Below are 20,431 nucleotides of genomic sequence, written 5' to 3' on the forward strand. Positions count from 1 at the left end.
GCAACATTATATCACTTTACGCAGTTCTACAGTCCTAATCTTACAATGAAACGAATGAAACCAACTCTTGAAATTACCCCTCAATACATGTATATCAGTGGTGGAAAAAGTACTCACATTCTTTACTTAAGTAAAAGTATCGATACTGAATATAGAAGTACTCTGTTGCAAGTAAAAGTCTGGAATTAAAAATGTAGGCTACTTGAGTAAAAGTACAAAAGTATTGGCATAAAAATGTACTTAAAGTACCAAAAGTAAAAAAATACAGTACTCAAGTAAAGTAGAAATACCTCAACATTCTACTTAAGTACAGTACTTGAGTAAATGTACTTAGTTACTTTCCACCACTGAGATAGATATATATATATAATTATTTTCCATTTCAAGATCTGTCCTCTGATCGCAGGACTTTCCCCCAGATCAACCATTAGGAACTCCCATTGACACAATTGAAGCCATTGACCAAACCATTAAACTGAAGCCCCTCTGTGTGCACTGTAGTTTAAAATGACTTAAATGTCTCCCTCCATTATTCATGAACCTCTCTCCCACACTCTCCCCCCTACACAAAAATCCCTTCCTGCTTTTTGCATGTGCCCAGCCGTGGGTCGTGACCCTCATTAGAAGACGATACTGAAAGGGGTAAGACGGGGAAGACATTTTTAGACGGCAAAAAGAACGCCTGAGCTGAATTAGAATATCTTCGAAAAGAAGTAACTTTTCTGTTAGATCGAGCCCGGCAAGTGCACTGCCGATGCAACGGCTTGCACTGTTAATGCTGCGCAGAAAAGCAGTTTCCTGTTTTGCCCGCAGTACCATTTCACTATGTAATCACCTACCTCATGAAAATTGCAAAGGTGGTGAATAATTTAAAGTGGCTGCGTTAAAAATTATGTGTTGCACAGTGTCATAACTGTGGTGGTCCAGACACATGCAGAATAGAATGAAGAAGAAGATAAAAAAAAGGAAATCTTGGTATAACTGATTTGTCTTCGTCGTTTCATTTATAGTGCCACATTACATGTTACTTCTGTTGCCAATATTTCTTTATTGCTACTCCGGGGCTTACTTAAACTGATGATGATGATTCCGTTTGAGGACCGCGCTGCAATATGTAGGACAGGGGGAAGGAAGAATGAGTACGTAGCCGTGGAATCATCCATTTCAATAACTCAAGACATGTATTAAACATGTGCAATGCCATGTACTGTGAGTGGAAGCTGAACATACTGTATGATTGAGTCCAAGCTACAACAACGGGGATTTGTAAGTAGTTTTGAGCGGTTCTCTTTAGAAGGAGAATTACAAGCCTTTTGATGAATTAAACATGTAACCCTTTCTGACCGGGAAAGAATCTGTGTAAATTTTTTAGGTTTCTTTGGGCTATTCAAAAATAGCAGATCTACAAGCTCATAGCGCGGCACCGAGTGCCGCGCTATGAGCTTGTAGATCTGCCATTTTTGAAAAATCGTGAACATTTGAGCAAATCTTTGAATATATTTATTTTTCAAAGCAAACATTTGTAACTCAAATCTTTGCTTCTGCATGGGGGTTCTACATGTCTTTGTAGAACCCCCACAGTATTTACTTTTTTCATTTATTTTTAATATTTTTTTTGGAAAATTTAAAATTTAATTTAAAAAATAAAATAAAAAAATAAAATAAAATAAATGAAAAAGATTATCGGAAAAACACGGCCCCCTCACGCATTAGGAGGGCAGGGTGAGTCACCAGAACCAAGGACGGGTGTTTTCGACGAATCTAACATGGTTAAAATGGAGTTTGAAGTTACAATGGGTTTGTATAGGAAGGGGGCGTGTCTGATAAAATGAATATCAAATATATAAATACTGAATCGAGCACCTTAAAAACTGTCTGGGGGGCTCACAAAGGCCTGAGTAGATGATAAAATGACCAAAAGTTTTTTTGAAAGTGAAATATCCCTTTAAACCCATTGAATTTCAATCTCCATTTTAATCATGTTAGGCACATTGACACACGTCCCTGGATCTTGTCACTGATACTGTCTTTCTCGAGGGGCCGTGTTTTTTTAGATGACCTTTTTCAGAGAGAAAATTGAAAAAAGCATTTGAAAAAAACATGGCCACTTCACGCAATGATTAGAAGGATAATATCAGTCATCCGAACCAGGAACCGAATGAGTCTATTGTAACATTGATCAAATTGACATTGAAGTTGAATGGCCTTGTATAGGAGGGGCGCGTGTCTGATCTAATGAATATCAAATACTGTATCTCAATATTTAATCAAGCAACTTAAAAACTGGGGTGCACATAAAAGCCGAAGTAGTCGTTAAAATGAACCCAGGCGTGTTTTAAAGTGAAATGCCCCTTTGTGTGGTTAAAGCTGCAATGTGTACATTTATGTCCTATACTAGCCCTAGAATGTCTGATCTTACATACATTTCATGTATTCCAAATACACAGTCATAGAACGCTCTGGACGACGCGCTGTGTAGCTCACAATCTGCGCGGGCGTTAAAGTGCTCTAAACTCCGTCTGTAGCCTACTCACCCAATAATTAATTCCTAAGGCTTGGAGTCAGATATTGTCCTCTAGTTTCATATCCATTTGAAAGTTCTGCCAGAAAACGTGTGTTCAGTGAAATATCTCTATTTTTCCACGAGCTGCACACGGACGACTTTCTGTACGGGCTTGGGGCCAGACTTGAGTGAAGGACCGAATTTATCAAAACTTCCTCTGATCACCACAAACGTCATCACAAATTGACACAGGGAAGCACAAACGAATGAGGCACACAATTGACAGGTGCATTGTGATTGGTGCGGGGTAATGAATCACATCACCTGCCAATTGTGCCCAAACATCTGTGCGTCCTAAAGGAAGTTTAGATATATTCAGTCCTGCACTCATTCCAGGCCCCTCGCCTGTACAGAAAGTCGTCCGTGTGCAGCTCATGGAAAAGTGGAGATATTTCACTAAACACACGTTTTCTGGCAGAATGGATATGAAACTAGAGGACAATATCTGACTCCAAGTCTTAGGAATTAATTATTGGGCGAGTACAGACGGAGTTTAGAGCACTTTTACGCCCGCACAGATCGTGAGCTACACAGCGCGTCGTCCAGAGCGTTCTATGACTGTGTATTTGGAATACATGAAATGTACGTAAGATCACAGACATTCTAGGGCTAGTCCTATACCTGAGGTTTGAACCCTGGTGTCCTTCATGGGAGACCAAACATCTAACGCTCATTCAAGAGGACATACACACAATATTGTGTTAGACTGACAAATGTGTAAATGTATATTTCCTGGCCATATGGGTATTGAAAAACACAACCTACTTGGTGATAATAAAGGGAATATATTGGTTAAAACAGTGGTGTAAAGTAAGTGTCACACTCTGTCCCAGTGTGGGTATAGTAGTCTGTGGATGCAAAAGCAAGTGTTTTATTCACCTTTTTTCAGAAAGTCCAGGGAAAACAAAATAATATAACACTGGCCCAATTGGCACTAGGTCTGCTCTCTACTGCAGTCCTTTGCTGACGGTAGGCACCCTTCTTTTAAAGGCTAAGCCCCTCCCACTGGACCATACCAATCTTAAATTGACTCCTCTATTTACACACAAACCAGTTATTTCTCCAATGCCTAAAGACATTACAATTCACCTTTAACACATTTAAAGCGTCATCACATTACAACGGTTTCCCACAATAATAATAATTCATAATAATAATTAGAATACCCAATTTACTCAAACCCACAGTTGGTATGATTCAGGAATGGATGGACTGAGCATGCTCACTACAAACAGACAGGCACCATATAAGGCAGCCTGCAACTACAATCGGGTCCTTCATCACTGCCCAGAACCAGGAAGCACTGTGGTAAGAGATAGAAAGAAACAGTCAAACATTTGCCAAACACATTCCCTGCAACTTAAAAATAAAGAACAATTTTAACCTTTAACCCTGTGTTGTGAACTCGTTTATGTTATGTTTTAAAGGAACAATAATACAGGAAACGTACTAAAAGTGGTTAAATGGAGTTTAGTGTGTGTACCCAGACTACCCACCAAACTATCCTAGCATATGCTACCTGGCTATTGTGTATATGGTGTATTGTGTAGTGTTGATGTGGTGTCAGTGGCAGGGTGAACTGCCACAGTAACTAAGTACATTTACTCGAGTACTGTACTTAAGTAAAATTGAGGTATTTTTTTTTACTTTAGTAGAGTATTTCCAATTTCCAATACTTTTACTTCTACTCTACTTGGTGATTACTTCTACTCTACTTGGTGATTCTACTTGGTGATAACAAAGGGAATATATTTAAAACTATTATGGTTGAATCTTTAACACATAAATGTAGTGAAGATAGCCTTTCATTCTGTTTTTTCTCAGGTTGTATTTCACAGTGGGAGCTGTGGGGGGAAAAGCAGTACATGTAGTAAAAGTTCCAGGAAGTGGACGCTGGTAGAAAAGTTCCAGGAAGTGAGGTACCAGATACAGCTATAAAAGTTCCAGGGTTTGGCTGTGAAAGAGTGTTTGGTGTGGTTTGACAGAGACTCTTTAAAACCTACACTGTAATCCGAATCGGAGCTAAATGAATATTGTGGCCGATAAACTTTAAGACCTGAATAAGGGAAGCTTGGTCGAAATCAAGAGGATATTCTGATGGTGGATATGAACTGAAGCAGATTAAAGGAAAAACACATAGATTGTTTTTATTTTTAAGCAATGCATAATTTTTCAATTGTACTAGATTTTCGGACAGACGACAGGAGATTTTCAGTTTTTGTTGGATATTACTGGATTACTTTGGAATATATTTTCACTGGAATCATTCAAGGAACTTCAAAGGAACATAACTCTTATGAACTGAAGGGACAGGAGATCAGGTTTGATATTCATTTCTGTTCATTTTTAAACTGGATTGATTATTTGAATTGAATGATGAATTTGTTGATGAATTTTAGGTTATATAAAATATTGAAATGTTTAATTTGATACGCAACAGTTGTGTATTTTGGTCTGCAACACAGGGTTTGATTGCAGCGTAAAGAATTACTGACACAGGCACAGGACCTTTTATTTGTTTAATATAATATAACTCAGACATAACATGTATGGTTATAATTGGGCTTATGAGCTTGAGGCAGTAGTAAGTGTCAAGTAGGTGTCCTTCCCGACACCAAAGGGGCAGAAAGACCACCTCCAACCACTGCAATATGTACTAGTTATATCGTATTAGCATACTCTGGCATACAGATTGGTTAGAATAATGTTTTATTCATTAAAATATGTTCCAGATTGCAGCTTTTAAAAGGCTTGAATACTGAACCAAGCTTCCTCAGCCTCAAAGGATGAAGTTCGCTGATTTGGTTTGATTAACCATAAGTCATGAAATCCCTTCCCACCAGACCATCTCAGGACCTCCCCGATGATGGAAAGCACCGCACACCGAGTAGCACTTTGACCAGAGTTAATTAAAACTGCTTTGTATTGTTTCCCATGTCTGGGGGCTCCGCTGTATAACCCGTTCAATCCAGGAACACATCTGTGTCATTTTTAAGATTTCTTTGGGCTATTCAAAAATAGCAGATATACAAGCTCGTAGCGCGGCACCGAGTGCCGCGCTACGAGCTTGTAGATCTGCTATTTTTGAAAAATCTTGAACGTCTTGTGCAAATCTTTGAATATATATTTTTTTTAAAGCAAATATTTGTAACTCAAATCTTTGCTTCTGGAGGGTTCCTGGAACACAAATATTTTACAAATATTTTACAAAAATATATATTCAAAGATTTGCACATTTAAAAAAAAATCAAAAACAGCAGATCTACAACCTTAGCTTGTATATCTGCTATTTTTGAATAGCCCAAAGACAAAATAAGAGAAATGCGTCCCCGGTCTAAATGGGATAACATGCTAAGTAACGGAGTAATGAGCCCGATTTTACGATATAGGCGATGGGAATATTGTCCATTTGCGGCGGCTATCAAATTCAACGAGGCATTCATAAACAAGGGGTTGATTAAAATAATATTTATTTGCAATGAACTTGTGAAGCACGGAGCCGTAACTATAATGGCCATTATCATTATCTGCTGTATGGTCAGCTGGACGTTGCGTTGCGGATGGGTTTGTGGCCCTAATGTTGGCTACATAATGTAATGCCATAAATGTTTATCTGCGTTTGACCACTGGGATGAATATTGCAGCAGCAGAAGCTGCGTTTGTGTCGTAATACGTACATAAAGTGCAGAGCAGATTAATTCTTAATGGGGGGGGGAATGCAAGCCATGGCGAAGAGTGCATGTTACCCCCAAGGTCACCGGTTCAAATCACTGCAGGATCTTAATCCCCCAACAATATCCCCCATCTTCCACTGGAGCTGCTCAGGAGTCAACAGTAGAAGACTGCAAATCAGTGGTTCTTAACCTGGGGCAGTAGAAGGATAAAGTATTGAAAAATGGACATACTGCCAGAGTTTTTTTAAAACGGGGTACAGCGAGTGTCAGTTTTTTGTAACGTTTTTTTTACCTTTTCAAGTAGTCACAAAATATTTTCCGTGATCACTGTCCTCACGGTGATCCCCTCATTATTACACACAGGGGTCTCGTAGAATTAAAAATCCATAATTGCAGCCAGTTAAAAAAATATCATGTTTTGCCAAAAATACATAGTAAAACACAGGAGCTGAGATACAGAATATTTCCCAAATACTTTAACCAGGAAGTGAATGGAGCAGTAAATCTTTGGAACACGTTATCTATGGTTCTGTGTGAAAAAAGAATATATATATATATATATATATATATATATATATATATATATATATATATATATATATATATATATATATATATATATATATATATATATATAATGTTTTTGGCATATAGTCGTTTTTGGCACTCAACAGTTGGATTTGAAAAAACGACTATAGTGGTTTTTGGCACACAAAAGTACAGTATACCTAAAAAATGTGTACAGTACTTGGTTCTCAAACTTTTTCATGTCAACGACCCCCAAAGTGATACGCTTTTGGCTGTGGACCCCCATCTGATTTTTTTTGCCAGAGAGACACCCAGAAGAGAGAGAACATTTGTGTTAAAACAATTCAAAATTCCAAACATTTTCAAAATCTTTCAAATATTTTCCAAAATAGCAGATGTACAAGCTCGCAATGTGGTACGAAGTGACGCGCTGTCAGCTTGTAGATCTGCTCCATATAAATGGATTAAGTGGTTAAAGTGATTGTGAAGCTATACTTTTGCTGGGGAACCCTTACTTTATTTGATCCCACTTTGAGAACCAATTTATTACACCACTGCTGCAGGCACACTATAACACTATCTGTATGCAGATTGTTTGTCAAATACTTCATGTCACAGTGCCACTGACATGTAGTCAGAATGGATGAAAAATACCTTCACTACTTTGAAGTCCTTTTATTACTTTGGCATAGTGACCTAGTTAAATGTTATGAACTCTTCTCCTGCTTACTTAAGGGAAATGTGTACTTCCTTTTTGGCAGAGCACATTATATGCATGCTTTTAATTTGACTTTTTTAATATTAACCACTTAACCTCTATATACTTTAGATATAAGTACAAACCCCACAGGGGTCTACTTTGTCCCCCTCATGTTTGTGGATAAAGGACACCGGCCATTTGGTAGAAAAGTGTGATTGTTTGCATGAGTTATTAGTTTATCCACTTTCAAAAGCATTTCTTAAGGCTAGTCCCCTGACACCATTGCATATCCTTTGAAGCTCCATTTAGGATAATAAGATCTGCAACTTGTGTATAATTTTTCATATTTCATAACGCAACCCACAAAATGATAACAAAACATCCGCCATCTGGATGCTGGGAGACCATTAGACATGCAGGGCACATCAATATTGGAGTAAAAAAAAGCAATCGTATTTGGTGAGGATGCAAATGTTCAAATACAGCCTCCATTGGGCTGCCTCGCATTGTTCTTCCACGCTGATTAAATGTTTTTGTAGACAATGATCATTTTTCCTTTTCAAAATATTCACTACCGTTTATAGATGTTTCTAATCCTATTTGTCTTTCAAATGTGCCATATTATCCATCACCACACAAAAAAGTCACAAATACGCCAAGGGTATAAAACTAAACTACATGTTAGTCTAGTTCTTTGTCTGATTTGTCCATTCATGCTCTAGAATCGTCGATCTGTCATTCCCTGCTGTATTTCCGTGGCCTCTACGTGAGATTGAATGATGAATGAACATCAATTTTGACCGATTTTTTGAGTGATTGAAACCCTTCTATTCACATGCTAAATTATGCTCCTTCTCGATGTATTACTTTTAGAGAAGCTCCTTGCACACTTAACAGACTAAATGGTAGTTGAAGACACTCCAGTCTATATAGATGGCCTTTTGGTCAGCTCTTTGTTTTGTCTTGCCTTTTTTATAACCAGTTTGATTTAATGTATAATTTAACAGCACCAGCCAAGGAAGCCAAATCAATGCAGTTATAAGGTCAGCTGTAATAGAAAAAAAAGGGGAACAGCCACACTCACGAAATAAGTTTAAAAGCTTCTTTTAATAACTTTCAACATGGCGTCCCTATTTTGGGCATGTCATTATATTTAAGTGGTTAACCACTTAACCACTTAAACACTTAAACACTTAAACTCTATAGCTTTAGTGAAACAGACTTGAGTTACTTACAACCAGTGGTGTAAAAAGTACTAATTCTTTTTACTTAAGTAAAAGTATCGATACTGCAATGTAGAAATACTCTGTTACAGCTAAAAGTCCAGAATAAAAAATTTACTTGAGTAAAAGTACAAAAGTATTGGTATCAAAATGTATTTAAAGTATCAAAAGTAAAAGTGCTCATTGTGCAGAATGTCCCATTTCAATTTTTCAAATGTATACAAATCTTTTGAAAATAGCAGATCTACAAGCTCACAATGCGTCACATCGCGACGCATTGTGAGCTTGTAGATCTGCTATTTTAAAATGGCCGAATTGTATATAGGGCTGAAGTGATTAATGTATGTTTTGTAATAATCTATACAAAGTAACTAGTACCTAAAGTTTACAAATAAATATAGTGGAGTAAAAATACAATATTTGGGTCCGAGATGTAGTGGAGTACAAGCAAAAGTATTGGAAATTGGAAATACTCAAGCAAAGTACAAATACCTCAAAATTGTACTTAAGTACAGTACTTAAGTAAATGTACTCGGTTACTTTCCACCCATTTACACAAAATCTGTTTGCCCAAAGATAGCCGATCTACAAGCTCATTCAGAAGTAAAAGTAATGTCAGATGGAATTACATTTTCTAAACCAAAACAAGGATGGGAACTCTCTTCCTCTAAACATAAGTCATTCATTTCATTGTACATAAAGTTATTGGGCCATGGATGCAGAATTTGCTGCAATGCAATGCATTCCTGCTTCAGTGTTTTAGCTAATGCTAATCCTTCAGCTCTCCCTGTAAAGTGTTTAGAGAGCCTTTTCTAAAGGAACATGATCTGTTGACAGTGCAGCCAATCCAGTGATATATCCTATGCTAAAAGGAATGATAGATTGACTGTTTTGCTCACTAAAGCCCTTTTATAAAGCCATAGATTGCAGAGTCGCAGTCTCCGCCAAAACCACAACTCCCACTAATAAATCCAATGGCTGACAGGGTGACTATTTAGTCATAAATATGCATGGTGGGACTCAATTACTCAGGGTGTTATATACACAACGGTCCTGGTCCATAGTTTACTGTAAACCCAGACTGGAAACAAACCTGTTATTTATTTTCACTCAGGTGAAGGGATGTGAAGGGTAAACGTAGTAGTCAGCTCTTTTTGTGGTGATTTGTTTTCCATGTGTTTTCATGGTATTAGAAATGGCCTGTGCCATTTTGGTTGATTGAAACCAATCCATTTTTCCTCTGGACGAAATATGACAATGTGTGTGCGCTTGAATTCCCACCGTCAATGCAGTTTTGAATGCGTTTTCTTTGGGGACAGGGGGTCTTTCTTAAGCCTGATGTCGTATGATGGTGTCACAGGCTAAAAATACTATTTCTATTTCTATCTATATGTTTGAAAATAGCAGATCTACAAGCTTACAACGAGCTTGTAGATCGGCTATTTTCAAATATCCTAGGTATAAAATAGGGCTGAAGTGGTTAATGTATGTTTTATAACGTAATGAATGATTTATGTCTGCAAAGTAACTAGTTACTAAAGTTTTCAAATAATTGTAGTGGAGTAAAAGTACACTATTTGCCTCTGAGATGTAGTGGAGTAGAAGTAAGTACAGTACTTGAGTAAATGTACTTAGTTACTTTAAACCACTGTTCTTTTTGCCATTTCCTGAAAAGTAACAGTTTTGGATGTACACGTTTTACACCCGACAGCGACAATAAGTGAGTTCATGATGCAGAGCATGGTCATAGAATTCCCAGAAACAGCTTCCCCTCAATATAACAGATGTGTCTAATAGCCACTTCTTATATAATTATGGCTGATAAATCCTGCTAAGGAGGAATCGGTGGTGGAAAATAAGTCCATTTTACGTACGTTTTACTTTACTTGAGTATGTACATTTTTCCAATACTTCCACTCCACTACATCTCAGAGTCAAATATTGTACTTTTTACTCCACTACAATTATTTGAAGTTTGAAGTTTAGTCACGAGTTACTTTGATTTAGATTGTTATTACCAAACATACTTTAACCAATTGAGCCCTTTATCTGTTCAAAACTAGCCGACAACAAGCTCACTACGCCTTGGGATGCGACGCGTATACTGAGCTTGTAGATCTGCAACATTTTGAAAAAAGCTAAACAAAACGGAACAAAAAAAAGCACACATTGTGCATAATGAGTACTTTCACCTTTTGGTACTTTAAGTATATATCGATCCCTTGATACTTTTACTCAAGTAACATTTTGAATACAGGACTCTATATCTACATTGCGGTATAGATACTTTTTACTCAGGTAAAAAAAACTATCTCTGAGTACCTCTTCCATCACTGGGTGGAATACATGAGGATGTTTAATGAGTGTTTGTGATGATCAGTGCCAGAGAGTTGTTTGTGGAGCGCTGCCAGAAGCCACCGTGCAAAATAAATCATAACAGCTCTGTGATACCATCCAGCCCTTTTCCCATCTTAACTAGTCAAGAGAAATTAACATGATCACTGCACATTTCAAACATCTTGATTTCTAATTGAGACGAACCTCATTCCCATAAGAAACCCCATTTGAAGATGTAAACCACACTAATCAAGTTATTGCAACGCTTATTATTAGGCTGTTTCTCATGCAACAACCCCAAAACACAAGCTGAGACTGGGTAAACAGACAATTCTAGTTGGTTTATTGTCTCCGCCAGGCCGAAAGGCATGGCGAGAGAGTATGTTTTGCCCCCGTCCGTCCGTCCGCGTGTGTGTGTGTGTGTGTGTGTGTCCGTGTGTCCGTCATTCTGTCATTTTGTGTACAGCTAATCTCCGGCACCGTTGGCTTGATCGCAACGAAACTGTGCACACACACTCCCTGGATGACAGAGCAGAACCTCTGCCCCAAATTTTTCAAATTAGCCTTTTATAGCGCCACCAGGAGGCCGCTTTTTGCAAAACACACTTCTTGACAGTACTCCTACAGATTTTATCCAAACATCACGCAAATCAGTACACAGTATCTCTATAGTCATGTGATCAACACGGATCTGTCCAATTTTCCATATTTCATCTTGATTGGCTAAGGTTGGCTTCCAAAGTTTGCAGGATTGCTCCGTTTTCAACAAAATGCCTCAAATCATGAACGCAGCTTGCGATTTCCATGAGATTTCACACGCACATTCCCACTAGGCCGAGGAAGAAATGCCACTTGAAAATGTTCAAATCAGCCTCATGGTGGCGCTATAAATGGACGATTTATGTTTTTAACTATAACTGCACCGATCTGCATGAAACTTTGCACGCACACTCCCTAGAGGCCAAGGAAAAACAACTGACCTGCATTTTTCACATTTGCCTTTCATAGCGCCACCAGGAGGCCGACTTATGTAAAACACATTCTTTGATATTAAGCCTTCAGAATTTATCCAAATTTCACGCACATCGGTACACTTGATCTCTATAGTCATGTGATCACGACGATGTGATCACGATGGATCTTTTAAAATTTTCATATTCCATCCTGATTGGCTAACATTGACATCTAAAGTTTGCAGGAGTGGCCCGTTTTGAACAAAATGCCACAAATCATGAATGCAGCGTCCGATTGCGACTCTTTGCACGCACATTCGCACTACATTGAAGAACAAATGCCACCCTTTTAACATTGCCCTATTATAGCGCCACCATGAGGCCAATTTTGCAACACTTTTCTTTTTTATATTACTCCTACAAATTCAAACATCATGCAAATCGGTACACATATAGTCAAGTGATCAAGATGGTTCCATCCAATTTTTCATATTCCATCCAGATTGGCTAATTCCGAACATTGCTGCCCCACAATAACCTACCTGACCTGGCGGAGACCTGTGCTCCGAGGAGCACTTTTTCTAGTTTTTGTCATGGTTCAGCCATGTCTCACAACAGGGTAGTGTGACACGTATACTTATTGAACTATAGGTGACTTAAAGTGGTGGTTCTCAAACTTTTTCATAGCAAGGACCCCCAAAATGATATGCATTTGGCCACGGACCCCCATCTCAAAATATTTTGTTCCATGCAGGGACCCCCAGAAGCAAAGATTTGAGTACAAATGTTCAAGATTTTTCAAAAATAGCAGATCTGCAAGCTCATGGCGCGGCACTCGGTGCCACGCTATGAGCTTGTATATCTGCTATTTTTGAATAGCCAAAGAATAAAAGGTTAAAGTGGTTAAAATTCTTGTGATGCTATACTAACACATTTTGCTGGGGTCCCCTAGCCTGGTAAACCCCTCCCTCCGGATATCTCATTTCCATTTGAAATCAAATCCGAATGAGATTTCCGGAAGGGGGATGGTTTACCAGGCTAGGGGACCCCCTGGAACCCCCCCCCAAGGACCCCTGGGGGTCCCCGGACCCCACTTTGAGAACCAATGACTTAAAGAACACGGAACATATGGTGGTTATTATTCAGCAGTCTGTGACTCAAGTCGGTGCTTAATTAAACTTTTCCACTATTGTATAATTTGACATCATACTCCTCCTCGGGTCAAAGTTGACCAGAGGGCAGGAGGATTTGAAATGTAAAAGACATCATTAGCTCGGCTCCGCTCGGTAATTATCCCCTCAGGCCGCTGGCTCGGCTCAGATGTGAGGTCAATTACAAATACACTTATTTGCATGGAGGTACATGTTACGGAATCTGAGATTTCCTTCTTCTATTAGCTGACTGCAGTGTATGGATATGCCATGATGGTTAGATTTTTCCCATCCGACTTGTTGAAAGGAGAGAGAGGGATCTTAAGTCCTCAGGCAGCAGCAGAACTGTCCCCATGATTGATGTGAAGTTTATTGGCATATAATAACAATCTCAGCCCCGGAATGTTTAGCCCACTCAAACCGGGAACGCATCTCTGTCATTTTTTTAGATCTCTTTGGGCTATTCAAAAAATAGCAGATCTACAAGCTCATAGCGTGGCACCGAGTGCCGCGCTATGAGCTTGTAAAATGTGTGCAAATCTTTGAATTTATATATTTTTTGAGCGAATATTTGTACGTAACTCGAATCTGAGGGATTCTTCAAATGTCTTCTAAATCCTATTATCATGTTGCTATAATATCAGTGGTTCTAAAAAATATTAGGTATTTTGCCGTGGACCCCTCATCTCAAAATATTTTGTTCCAGGGACCCCCCAGAAGTTGTAACAGAGATAAAAATGTTCGCTTAAAAAAAGTCTATATTCAAAGATTTGCTCACATTTTCACGATTTTCCCCAAAAATAGCAGATCTACAAGCTCACAGCGCGGCCCTGCTATTTTTCCCGGTCTTAAAGGGTTAGACGCCAAGTTGTAAGTGGGAAAGCTGTTTTGCATCTTGGAGCATCTTTGTGCTTTATCAAACACAGTGCCCTGTGTGACAGAGAAACGGTGCCTGCATGGATCCTGTGACGCCAGCAGCAAGCGTCCCAGCGGCTGTCTCTGGTGACTGAAAAACAAGACTGCCTATTGAAATATAAAAAGTAAAAAACCCTTTCCTCTGAGGTGGTGCAGTTTGACATGAATAAGTCAAACCTGCACGGCGTAAGAAGAAGAATCGGAACAGATTGTTCATTTCTAAGTTTACTGATTTTGAGGTTATGCTGTGCTTTTTTTTGCTCTACTTCTGAAGGTCGCGGGTTTTGCTTTGAACATCCTGCTGGTCTGGAAATGAGATTCATTCATAATTATTATTATCGTTGCCTCATCTACTTGGAGGAGTCCTAGTCGTGTTCGTCTACCAGCTAATATGAATATTTTAACCGCAGCAGGGAAGCTATTTTAACCCTTTCAATCCGGGGAACGCGTCTGTGTCATATTTTTTTTATGTCTTTGGGCTATTCAAAAATAGCAGATCTACAAGCTCATAGCGCGGCACCGAGTGCCGCGCTACGAGCTTGTAGATCTGCTATTTTTTTTTTTTTTTTAACATTTGTGAAAATCTTGAATATATATTCTACAAATATCTTCTAAATCCTAACATGTTATGTTCGTATATCAGTGGTGCTCCAACTTTTTCATGTCCAAGGACTACCCAAAATAATATGTACTGTATTTGGCCGCGGACCGCCATCTCAAAATGTGAACTTGTTCCAGGGACCCCCTCAAGTTAAAAATGTTCGCTTTAAAACATATATATATATATATAGCCTACATATTCAAAGATTTGCACAAAATGTTCAAAATTTTTCAAACGATAGTAGATCTACTTTGGGATGAAGAAGTGAATTATCAGCACTCGGTGCCGCCGCGCTATGAGCTTGTAGATCTGCTATTTTTTTGATAGCCCAAATAAATCTTAAAATGACACAGATGCGTTTCCCGGTCTCATAGAGTTATATCAGTCACTCATCTTAGTGTTTCACATGGATTAAAAGACTGATCTTGTCTTGCTCTCTCCATGGCTTTTCGTACAAACTTTAGTGTTTGTTGGCTGATGTTGATATACATATACGATGTTAGTGGGAAGCTGTGTTGACAGCTCAGGGATGTGACCATGTTTGACAGCTGAGCTTTCTGCTTCCGCCGCACTAGCTTGTCATCTTTTTTTTGAGGAACTGAAGAGATCGTCGCTGTCAGGCAGAAACCTTGTATCTCCACGTTTCAGCTTAATTTAATTGAATGCCCATTTATGTGTGTGTGTGTGTGTGTGTGTTGCACAAAATTCCCATCATAAATATGGAACAAATGAAAAGTATTAGCCCATTCGACCTGGGAACGCATCTCTGTCATTTTAAATCTCTTTGGCTATTCAAAAAATAGCAGATCTACAAGCTAGCGCGGCACCAAGTGCTATGAGCTTGTAGATCTGCTATTTTTGAATAGCCCAAAGAAATCAAAAAATGACACAGATTCTTTCCCGGTATAAATGGGTTAACAAGAGCCGCATGACTAAATAATAACTATATTGGATGCATTGGAACACATGCATTCCATAAAAGTGACAGTTTTTTGGACATACAGGGTTTCAACAATACGAAAGCACCCAATCTCCTGAATACAAGCTAATGGCGTGGATGCTTGATGTTGTGGATGAATGCAAGTTAATGAATACACAGCAGGCGGCTCCGGTTTCAACTCAAAACATTAGAGCCGGCGCTGATTATATGTCAAATCACTGTTGACTTATGGAAGAGTTGAAATAAAAGTCATTATCTCCATACATGACGTTGAAACGGAGGAGTTTTTAGAGGAAGTCGGAGCAAGAGATCCCAGACGGGGTTTTTTGAAAGCAAACAGTGAGAGCAGGGGCTTTGTCGATGAATTATACACATTTCCTAAACCTCATGAATGAAGATACTGTCTAATGAAAAGCCTCTTTCAATTTGAGAAAGAATCCCCTTCTCTCCCTCTCTTCTTCTTCACTGACAATCATAGCTTAACCATTTGCAACGGTGGCTTTACAGGGCTATTAAGAATACTGGAAGAAAACATCAATTTGAGGCTTTTAGGTTTCCTCTAAGTGAATTAAAGGAAGTGCAATAAGGCCCCCTGATAAAGAACTGAGACTCGCTCCCAACAGTACCATAGGAAACCATCGCCAGGGCGAGAGTTCAACCTTTAGTCGAGAACCACTCTCTGCTAACAAGCTAATCGCTGTAGAAAATAATTGCACTCGATCTACAGCAATATGACTCAGTGTACTTACAGTAATGTATGCCTACTGTATACTGGCTAAGGTCCTGAAAGGATTATATTCAGATAAGACCATATAGCCTGAACACCAATGCTATCAGTATGCGGTGTATGTGACACGGTACGATGAGTATTTTGTGTTTTAGATCATAATATATAATATGATTTACCAACTGCCTCTCTTTCATTTGGGAGATCCCTCCCTCACCGGTTTCACTGGCAGCTTAAAAGGGATTATCCAATTAGTGGCTTTCCAATGCCTAGAGCGGAGCGTCAGTCAAACTTGGCCAATTTGGGACACCAGTTGAAAGTCAATTCATACGTTGGAAACGGGAAGCGTAAATTGGATGCTACTGTATATGCAATATGTATGTATGTATGTATGTATGTATGTATGTATGTATGTATGTATGTATGTATGTATGTATGTATGTATGTATGTATGTATGTATGTATGTATGTATGTATGTATGTATGTATGTATGTATGTAACTAACACACACACACACACACACACACACACACACACACACACACACACACACACACACACACACACACACACACACACACACACACACACACTGTATACATGGGGTGGAGGATTGCCTTTTTACCAGCTTGCAAAGCACCCTGGTCTAAGAAGAGACTGAGTCTAGTCAACACTTTCTCGACACTTTTTCCATCATTGGCTGTCCTTTAAGCCAATGGGGATACTTTCCCATACTCTGAACGGGCGGTCTCGTCCTCCCAAGCTATGGTACTAGACACGCCTCTCGCCTCTATGGCAGTGTTGCCAGATTCTGCGAGAGAAATAAGCAACAGGTCTAAGCCAATGCACGCTGGGCAAGACCTGGGATGTTGGTTGTCTAGGAAGTTGACAACCGGAAATGGTTGAATTTGGCGGAAGTACCGCCCAAGGAAATGACGTTGATGCTTTACAAATCTGTTAACATTCTCCGTGAATGAAACGAGTGTTGTGATTGGTCAAAAAATATAGTTTCCGGGGGAAACGGAAATCCTGTCCACTCAGGACTTCCTAGACACTCGCTGCTTTAGGTCGTGACCAGGCTCTTCTCTTCGCAGATGAGTGAGGCTGGGACCGAGGCTAAAGCCAATGGGGAGCCACTAGCAGTGTTGCTATTCTGATTCTGCGAGACAAATCAGAGGAAACAGAAAGCAAGCTGGTATACATGACTGAGTCATGTCTTGTTTTTATTTATTCAGACTGCAGTCTGGATCGTAGAAACACATATTGTTGGGGATAGTTTTGTAATTAATGGGCGACACAAACATGGCAAAAACAGAAGCTGAAAGATGGCTGAACCCAGCCGGTGATCCCCTCTCAATGAGCACACAGCAAAAATGATTGCTCCTGACCCCATGACTGCACACCGCTGTAGATGAATATCAATAAAGTATATAATATGGGAAACATCTCTTTTCAGAGCAACTTTCTGTGAATATGAACGAGACAACTCACTGACCCTCCCCCTCCCCGTCTCTCTTACTCTCTTTATTTCTGTTAAAATATTCACCTGTTCACTGAGCATTAAGCGTTTTACAAAGAAAGGGAACAATACCATCATTTACTCAAAATCTTACTGAGTTTTTAAAGGGACCCCAAATTCATTTAGACACTTCAGCTCAGAAATAACCAGACCGTTAATGAACCATTTACCATTTATTAACCATTACCATATTAACCATAACCCATATATGCAATGATATTGCATTCAAGTTTGGCGGTGTGACTCTGCTCATGTGATATTACAGATTCCTGTGCAAACATGTCACAGATCATTTAATCACAAACCCCCAGAGCAGAGCATTCAATTCAATTCAAGTGTCAAATCACAACAAGTTGTCTCAAGACACTTTACATGTAGAGAAGAGACCCGACAATCCCACCCTGAGCAAGCAATTTGCGACAGTGGCAACGAAAAACTCCCTCTTAACTGGGAGAAAACGTCAGGCAGACCCTAGGCTCTAGGGTGGCGGCCTTCTGCCTCGACCGTGTCGGGGGAAAAAAAGAGGGAGAGACAGAAAGCATAAAACATAAGCATAAAATACAGTTTAACATAACATTGAACCTTCAATGCATAATTAAACAACCACAATCATAGTACAATCCAAAAACACAGTACAATACACAGAATCATAGAACCACAGTACAACACAGAATCAACCTATAACAATAATAACTAGATGCCACGGGGAGGAGGCCGGGGAGGTGGAGGGAATTTGAAAACAAGCAGCTGAACACACCGCTTAGACAGCGAAGTACGTAGACTGAACAGAGAACAGAGGCTGCTTAAATGAACCGCCCGAGTTGCACTGTGGGTATGAGGGCGTGAGTAATTAGCTTGAAGCGAATGAGAATGACAAGAGGTTGAACGTACTGACTTAAAGGAGTACGAGTATGTATAACTGATAGCGAATGGGGGGGTTCCGGGGAGTGTGAATGAAGTACATAAACATTCTGCCTTCCGTGTCTACATGAACTATCGTTGCACTGAATATGACGTTTCTTATCGAGTAGTCACCCCATGGAGAGTTGAATTCATGGATATTTTTCCGCTGGTCATCAAATTATTTGCTTAGGAATGCGACAAAAACTAAAAAATACCCATGAATTCAAGTCTCCATGGGGTGACTAATCGATAGAAAAAATGTAATGTTTTGGGTGAACTATCCCTTTTAATGCACCAAAACATTTATTAGACTTGAGAGCGCTGAAGAGTAAAGCCTGCTTTTCTTCCTCGTGTTACGCGCCAAGAAAATAGCTGATATACAAGCTCTCAACACGTTGTGGATGCGACACATTTTGAGTTTCTATATATCGGCTATTTTGGTGCGTGACACCGTTGTATGACGGAGCATAAATGAGGCATAACCTTTTGAGCTGAGCCACGGAGAGGGAACAATGTCGGAAAGAGCTTTAAAAGATGCATGAATCCCATGGTTATACGAAATCATAGGAACACGGGGTACACAGGTGGCTTTGAATAGGTCTCGCACAAAGGGGAGCGTTTCCCCCCCCCCTTGTTATCTGGTAGATCAGTGACTCCAGGAAATAATAGGCCTTTAAAAAACAAAAAAACTGTATATTCCAAGGAGAGCGTTGTTCATCATGCTACCAGGTGTTTAGAAGAAAAAAGAAAAGAAAAGAAGATGAATTGGAACTCAATCCTTTGCTACCGAGAAGGCTTTCAATCATTCACTGAGAGAGTTTTCCTGAAGAGATGGGTCAGCCAGGGGGCATTCTCCAACCTCCCATAGCGCATACAAGAACATTTTGCCCTTGCGTCGCCCCGTTCCCTCATATCTGAGGCTTTCACACAGCTTTGTTGTGTATGCGTTAGGCCAATATGGAACGTGTACTATAGGGATACAAATCAGACACACTAAACTCCGGGGCCTGAATATCTTATTCTGCAACATTCTCGAGAATCCATTTTGGCTATTGACAGGACATTGATTCCCTGTGAATGGATGGCGGGGCCCGGGTATAGAGATGGGAGATGATGGGCGCTGAGAGACAGTATCACACGCACGCACGTACGCACGCACGCACGCACGCACGCACGCACGCACGCACGCACGCACGCACGCACGCACGCACGCACGCACGCACGCACGCACGCACGCACGCACAGTACTCTAGGGAACCACTTGATAAGTGTCTCCAAGCCATGTGGGGCCTGTTCATTGCACCATTAATCCAATACATCTTCTTAATGCTATGTGCCTTGAAGAGGCCCTGTACTCTTCATCTCTAAACACTTTCAACCTGGCATGGCATCCTCTATTTGGGGCAAATATTCTGAAAGATATATAAACATAATTAAAATATTTTCTTATAGATGAGCTATTTTAGCTATTTGTCGTTGGACAAAGTATATAGGGCTTAACCACACGAACCGTTGCCTCCCTATACTTGGCATGTCATAACAGGCAAACATTTGGCGAAAACATATAGGCAAACATTTTTGTGAAAATAGACGATATACAAGCACACAAAGTGTTGTGAGCTTGTAGGTTATTTACGGCGATATTCTTCTTATAGAGGGTAAAAAGGAGGGAGCCAAGTATAGACCCCTGGGGGAG

This window comes from Gymnoscopelus braueri (assembly GCF_963280865.1).
Source record: "Gymnoscopelus braueri genome assembly, chromosome: 2".
NCBI lineage: Eukaryota > Metazoa > Chordata > Actinopteri > Myctophiformes > Myctophidae > Gymnoscopelus > Gymnoscopelus braueri.